Genomic DNA, 6223 nt, shown 5'->3' with positions numbered 1-6223 from the left:
TTCGTAAGTATCCTTCCAACAACACCAGAAGTTCCTTGAGGATAGGAGTGGTGTCTATGTGATTGTTTTGAAACCACTCATAATCCTTTGGGCATAGTTGTATGTAATAATTATTTTTATTTGATTTAATCCAACTCATAAAATATCATAAGGAGCACCAAGACATATGAAAACTCTCTTCTGGGGATTTATGGTCTTTCCAGAGACTTATAATGCATATGAAACTGAGTATCTACAATCTCTACCTCTCAGAGCACATCAGTATTGAGGGCATTGGGGAACTTGCCATCCATATTGGCCAGGCCATTGGTTTGGTGCTACTAAGTGACAAAACCCAAGGGTATGGCCACACTACCTTGACACAGGTAGGTTGGCAAGCATGCATCCCTGGATCCTACTTTCATAGATGAGCTGAACAATTCATTTCTGACAAGAAAGATCTGCTGATAATTAGGCCTACAGACACTGCTCAGAAAAAAAAACAATATTATTGATCCAATGCTGGAATTTATCCAGAAACTGACAGAATAGTAAATGGGGCAATGGGACTTCCTGATCTTCTACTCTTGAGGTAGTATTTTCTTAGGCTTTACCCTACTGGGACCGAGAAGCTTTTCTTGACTATGGCAAGAAGTCCAAACTGGAGTCAACCATTGACCCAGCCTTCAGATGTTATCAACAGTGGTGGAGCCCTGCGGCTATATCCTGAAGACCACACTGCCCTGGAGTCTCCTGACTCTCCTAGGAGACAATGAGGTCAATTACAACACTGGTCACTGCAACCTGAACCTCAAGGGCCCCCACCTACACCATCCTCACCCACTGCTTTGGCAAGATCTTTTTCATCACTGCCTCCCTGCACTTAGATGGTTCCATGAAAGCAAATCTCAGGCCAACTGGGTGCCCCGTCTCCAGATCTATTTCCTTTTGGCAATCTATCCATGCATCTCCTTATAGAGCAGCACTTCCCTTAGGAAATCACTGGGGCCAATTTTGAACTCTCCAACCAGATGATCCAGTGCGTTATTTTGTTGTTGTTATTGTTGTTGCTAAGTGCCTTGGAGTTGGTGCTCTACCTCAGGGCTATGGAACCCAAAGAACTAAATGCTGCCATTTGCTCCACCAGGACCAAGTGCAAAATATCGGTTGACTGGTGTCCACCTGGCTTTAAGACTAGCCGAGTTTTCAGCCACCAGTGGTGATTTCTCAGGGAATAATGAGCAACATTACAGCTGTCACAAGACCTTAGACCTTTTTACAAGTTTTACAAGTAAGTACTTTCAAACCATAATAAGGATGAGGACATGAAGGAGAGGAAGTTTTCTGAGAGCCTCTTTAGCTTTACTGCCGTAAAATGGTTATAAAGAAATAATGTAATCAAATGGATTAAGAAAGCAAGTGTGGTAGGGAAATATTAGCAAAGGCGGGACTACTCATCTGTCAGTTTGTCGTACTGTGGTGGTTTGTGTGTTGCTGTGATGCTGAAAGCTATGCCATCAGTACTTTAAATACCAGCAGAGTCACCTGTGACGGGCAGGTTTCAGCAGAGCTTCCAGACTAAGTCAACGAAGGAGAAACGGTCCACTTCTGAAGGGTTAGCCGCTGAAAACCTTATGAATAACAGCTGAACACTATTAGATATAGTGAAAGAATATGAGCTTCTCAGGTTGGAAGGCACTCAAAATATGCCTGAGGAGGAGCTGCCTCCTCAAAGTAGAGTTGATCTTCATAACATGATGTTGATTCCAACTCCTAATGACCCTGTATATCAGGGGTAAGGAGCTCTGATAGCATAGTGGTAACGAATTGGGCTGCAAACCGCAAGGTCAGCAGTTTGAAACTACCAGCTGTTCTGCGGGAGAAAGAAGAGGCTTTCTGCTCCCGTAAAGACTTTCAGCCTTGGAAACACTGTACCAGGGTAGCTATGAGTCGGTTCCAATTCCATGGCACATAACCACCACCACCACCACCAAAGCAGGGTTGGGGAACATTTTTTTCTCCCAAAATTTGTAATATCTTTGCAGGTCGTACAAAATTATCAACATAAAATTAACCACTATATTTGGTCAAACACTTAATTAACTCATCCCTAAGGAGCTCTGGTAGTCTAGTGGTTACAAATCGGGCTGCAAACCTTAAGGTCAGCAGTTCAAAACACCAGCTGTTCTGCGGGAGAAAGATGAGGCTTTTCTACTCCCGTAAAGATTTACAGCCTTGGAAATCCTCTACAGGGTTGCTATGAGTCAGTTCCAACTCCACAGCACATAAACCACTACCACCACCAATGTGATGGCTGGAACTGTGGTTGCCTCGGCAGGGCCAGACCAAATGATTTTGTGAGCCTTATACATCAGCCCATGGAGTCCTGGTGGGCACTGTGGGTTAATGCGCCAGGCAGTAAAGCCATTTGAACTGTAAGATCAGTGGTTCAAGCTCACCAGCTGCTCCTCAGAAACCCTAATGCAGGGTCACTATGGGTCGGAACCAACTTGACGGCACTTAACAACAACAAAATCTTTACGGGAGCAGAAAGCCTCATCTTTGTCCTTTGGGACAGTTGGTGGGTTTGAACTGATGACACTCTGGTTAGCAATCCAGTGCTTATCCTATAGCCTAATAAGGGAACCCTGGAGTCCTGGCATGGCGCTGTGGGTTAATACGCCAGACTGCAAAGCCGTTTGAACTACAAGGTTGGCAGTTCAAGCTCACCAGCTGTTCCTTGGAAACCCTATACAGGGTCTCTATGGGTCGGAACCAACTCAACGGCACTTAACAACAACAACAATAAGGGAACCTTAATTGAGACTTATGGCCCAGCGTATGGTTTATTTTTGTTAAATATTGTGTGCAAAGTGATAATAAATTTACCTATACATCATCTTGGTGGTGGTCGTGGTTATGTGCTGTGGAGTTGGTTCCGACTCATAGCGACCCTGTACATGGTTTCCAAGGCTGTAAATCTTTACGGAAGCAGAAAGCCTCATCCTTTTCCCACTGAATTCTGCCTTTTTTTTTGTTCTTCGTGTTTTGATGGTATGATTGAATTCATAAAAAAATTATTATTGTTATAGCCTTCTATTAATATGTTCTCTGATTTATCATTGTTATCTCTTGGAATGTTTCGTGTATGCAAGTCTATATTGCATGATGTTTGTGTGCTGTATCACCTTTCTTTTGATTAAGTATGAAACAGTAAAAAATACTGTATTTTTTTATATATGTTGAAAAATTCAGAGGTGAACAGTCCAGGGATTACAGTTTTTAAACTGAACATATTTATATATTCTAAATAAAGTTGGGATATATTTTGTAGGGAAGAAGAGGAAAGTGCATATTGGGCGGTAGCTAGTTGTTTGTTCTGTAATTTGTGGGAAATGTGGAAAAGATTCGACCTTTGGCTGAGAAGTTGACACAGATACTAAGATGTGCCCAACACTGTATTCTCTATTGTACCATATTTCAGCATAGCCTTACTGATCCATGAGATGAAAGACTGTGCCAAATCCATTTCCTTTATGGTCCAGTCATTGGTGAGGAATCTGACCATACTTGGGGCTCAGATCTACAGTTTTCTTGGGGAGTCCCAAATTATAACAAGAATAGTGTATCAATTAAGATTCATTGGGTTGCAAATGACAGAAAGTCAAACTAAATTTAATTTCTTCCAGAAGTGTGTATGTAAATTAGTCTAGAAGACTTTATATATGATTGTTTTTCTCCCCAAAGTCATACAACTGATTGGGTGTCTAGGTCTTTCTTTTGACCCAGCTACCATTTTCCCTATGTTTCCCCACATTGTTGTTGTTAAGTGCCATTGAGTTGAGTCTGACTCATGGCAACCCTGTTTACAAGAGAATGAAATGCTGCCTAGTCCTGGGCTGAACTCCCAATTGTTGTTAGGTTTGAGTCCAATGTTGCTGCCTCTGTATCTTTCCATTTATTGGGGGAGTCTTCTTCTTTTTCACTGACCCTCCACTTTTCCAAGCATGATGTTATTCTCCAGGGGCTGGTTCCTCTTGACAACATATCCAAAGTACAGGAGATGAAGACTCATCATCTTCATGTCTAAGGAGATTTGTCTGTTCTTCTGGCAGTCAATGGTACCTTCAATATTCTTTGCCAACACCAGAATTCAAATTCTGCATTGTTGGGTCACCTTTCTTAGGAATGGGCACAAAAAATTATTGGAAAAATAATTTCTCCCAATCAGTTCACCTTGTAACCAAGACTGTCAAGCCTGTATCATAGTTCAACTTGTCCCTCTGCTCAATCAGTCTCATTCTCATCCCCCCCTCCACTTTCCAGAGCAGTTGATCTTGGGGACACTCCCTAAACATCCAACCGGTCTTATAGACTGTTTCCTGGTGAACCTAGGAATAAGAACTGTAGTCCTTATTTGTGTTCTATGCAATGCTAACATGAAATTTGGTTTAAGTTTTGAGAATGGTGGAAAGTTATAACTTAATGATTTTTATACAACTTCTCTATTAGTCAGTCACCTCAGGAAAACTTGCCAAAGAAGGTCTTTTTTTCATAGCACGCTACAGCAAAACAGGAAACAAACTGAAAGGTAGGCCAAGAGCTTACGTGGGTGGTAGGGTTAGTACAGGCATGCATATAAGGGAACAGGGATGACAGTGAAATCTAATGAGCGTTGAGTGATGCTGTCCCCTCTTTCCCACTGTGATTTGTAAAAACTTTCACGCAAGGAAGATAGACATGTGAGAATATATCCATAAGAACAGCAGGGTCAAATCTCCCCATCAAACTGTAATAAAAAGTTACATAAGTCATGACCATTGAGACAATTCCCAAACTTGTTTCAGCTCCTACTCTGATGTCCTCCAGGTACCTTTCAGGAGGCCTTACAAAACTTAACTTAGATTGAGAAGGAAGCCATGGAAATGATTGTCTAGTTTCAGGCTCTGATGCCGCTGGAGGTGGGTATAGGGTAGGGAAGAGAGAGAGGAAAGGGAGAGACCAAAAGAGCTAAAATTCAATTTCAGTCATCTCCACTGGCCCCAATTACCTTTGCTTTTTAAAAGTTTTTATTGTGAATTGAGTGATAGTTTACATGGGAGAACATTGTGGATTTTACACTCATCCTATTGTATTTCATTTCATTGCAATGTTAATAATTCCCTCCATGAATTAGCAGAAAAACACTGTCAGATATAGTGCTGGAAAATGAGCCCCTCGTATTGGAAGGTACTCAAATGCAAATGGGGAAGAGCTGCCTCCTGAAAGTAGAGTTGACCGTGATGACGTGAATGGAGTAAAGCCTGTGGGAGAGAAGCCCATGGGACCTTCATTTGCTGATGGGGCACAACTCAAAATGAAGAGAAACAGCTGTAAACATCCATTGAAAATCAAAACATGGAATGTACGAAGTATGATTCTGGGAAAATTGGAAGTTGTCAAAAATGAAATGGAATGCATAAACATTGATATCTTAGGCATTAGTGAGCTGAAATGGACTGGTATTGGCCATTTTGAATCTAACAGCCACATGGTTTACTATGCCAGGAATGGCAAATTGAAGAGGAATGGTGTTGTGTTCGTTGTCAAGAAAAACATATCCAGATCAGTCATGAGGTACAATGCTGTAAGTGATAGGATATTATCCATGCGCTTACAGAGAAGCCCATTTAATACCACTATTATTCAAATTTATGCACCAACCACTAAAGCCAGTAAGGATGAAATAGAAGAATTCTACCAAATTCTTCAATCTGAAATTGATCAAACTTGAAATCAAGATGTATTGCTCATTACTGGTGATTGGAATGCAAAGGTTGGGAGCAAAGAGAAAGGATCAGTAGTTGGAAAATATGACCTTGGTGATGGAAATGATGCTGGAGAATGCATGATAGAATTCTGCAAAACAAATTATTTGTTCATTTCAAATACCTTCTTTAGACAGCATAAGAGACAACTATACACATGGACCTCAACAGATGGAATACATTGACTACATCTGCGGAAAGAGATGATGGAAACGCTCCATATCATCAGTCAAAACAAGGCCAGGAGCAGACTGCATCAATTACTCATATGCAAATTCAAACTGAAGCAGAAAAAAATGAAAACAAGTCCACAAGAGCCAAAATATGACCTTGAATATAGCCCACCTGAATTTAGAGATCATCTGAAGAACAGATTTGATACATTAAACACTAAAGACTGAAGACCATAAGAGTTGTGGGATTACATCAAGAACATC

This window comes from Chrysochloris asiatica, unplaced genomic scaffold, assembly GCF_000296735.1.
Source record: "Chrysochloris asiatica unplaced genomic scaffold, ChrAsi1.0 scaffold00124, whole genome shotgun sequence".
NCBI lineage: Eukaryota > Metazoa > Chordata > Mammalia > Afrosoricida > Chrysochloridae > Chrysochloris > Chrysochloris asiatica.
Note: the sequence above shows the minus strand (reverse complement) of the source record.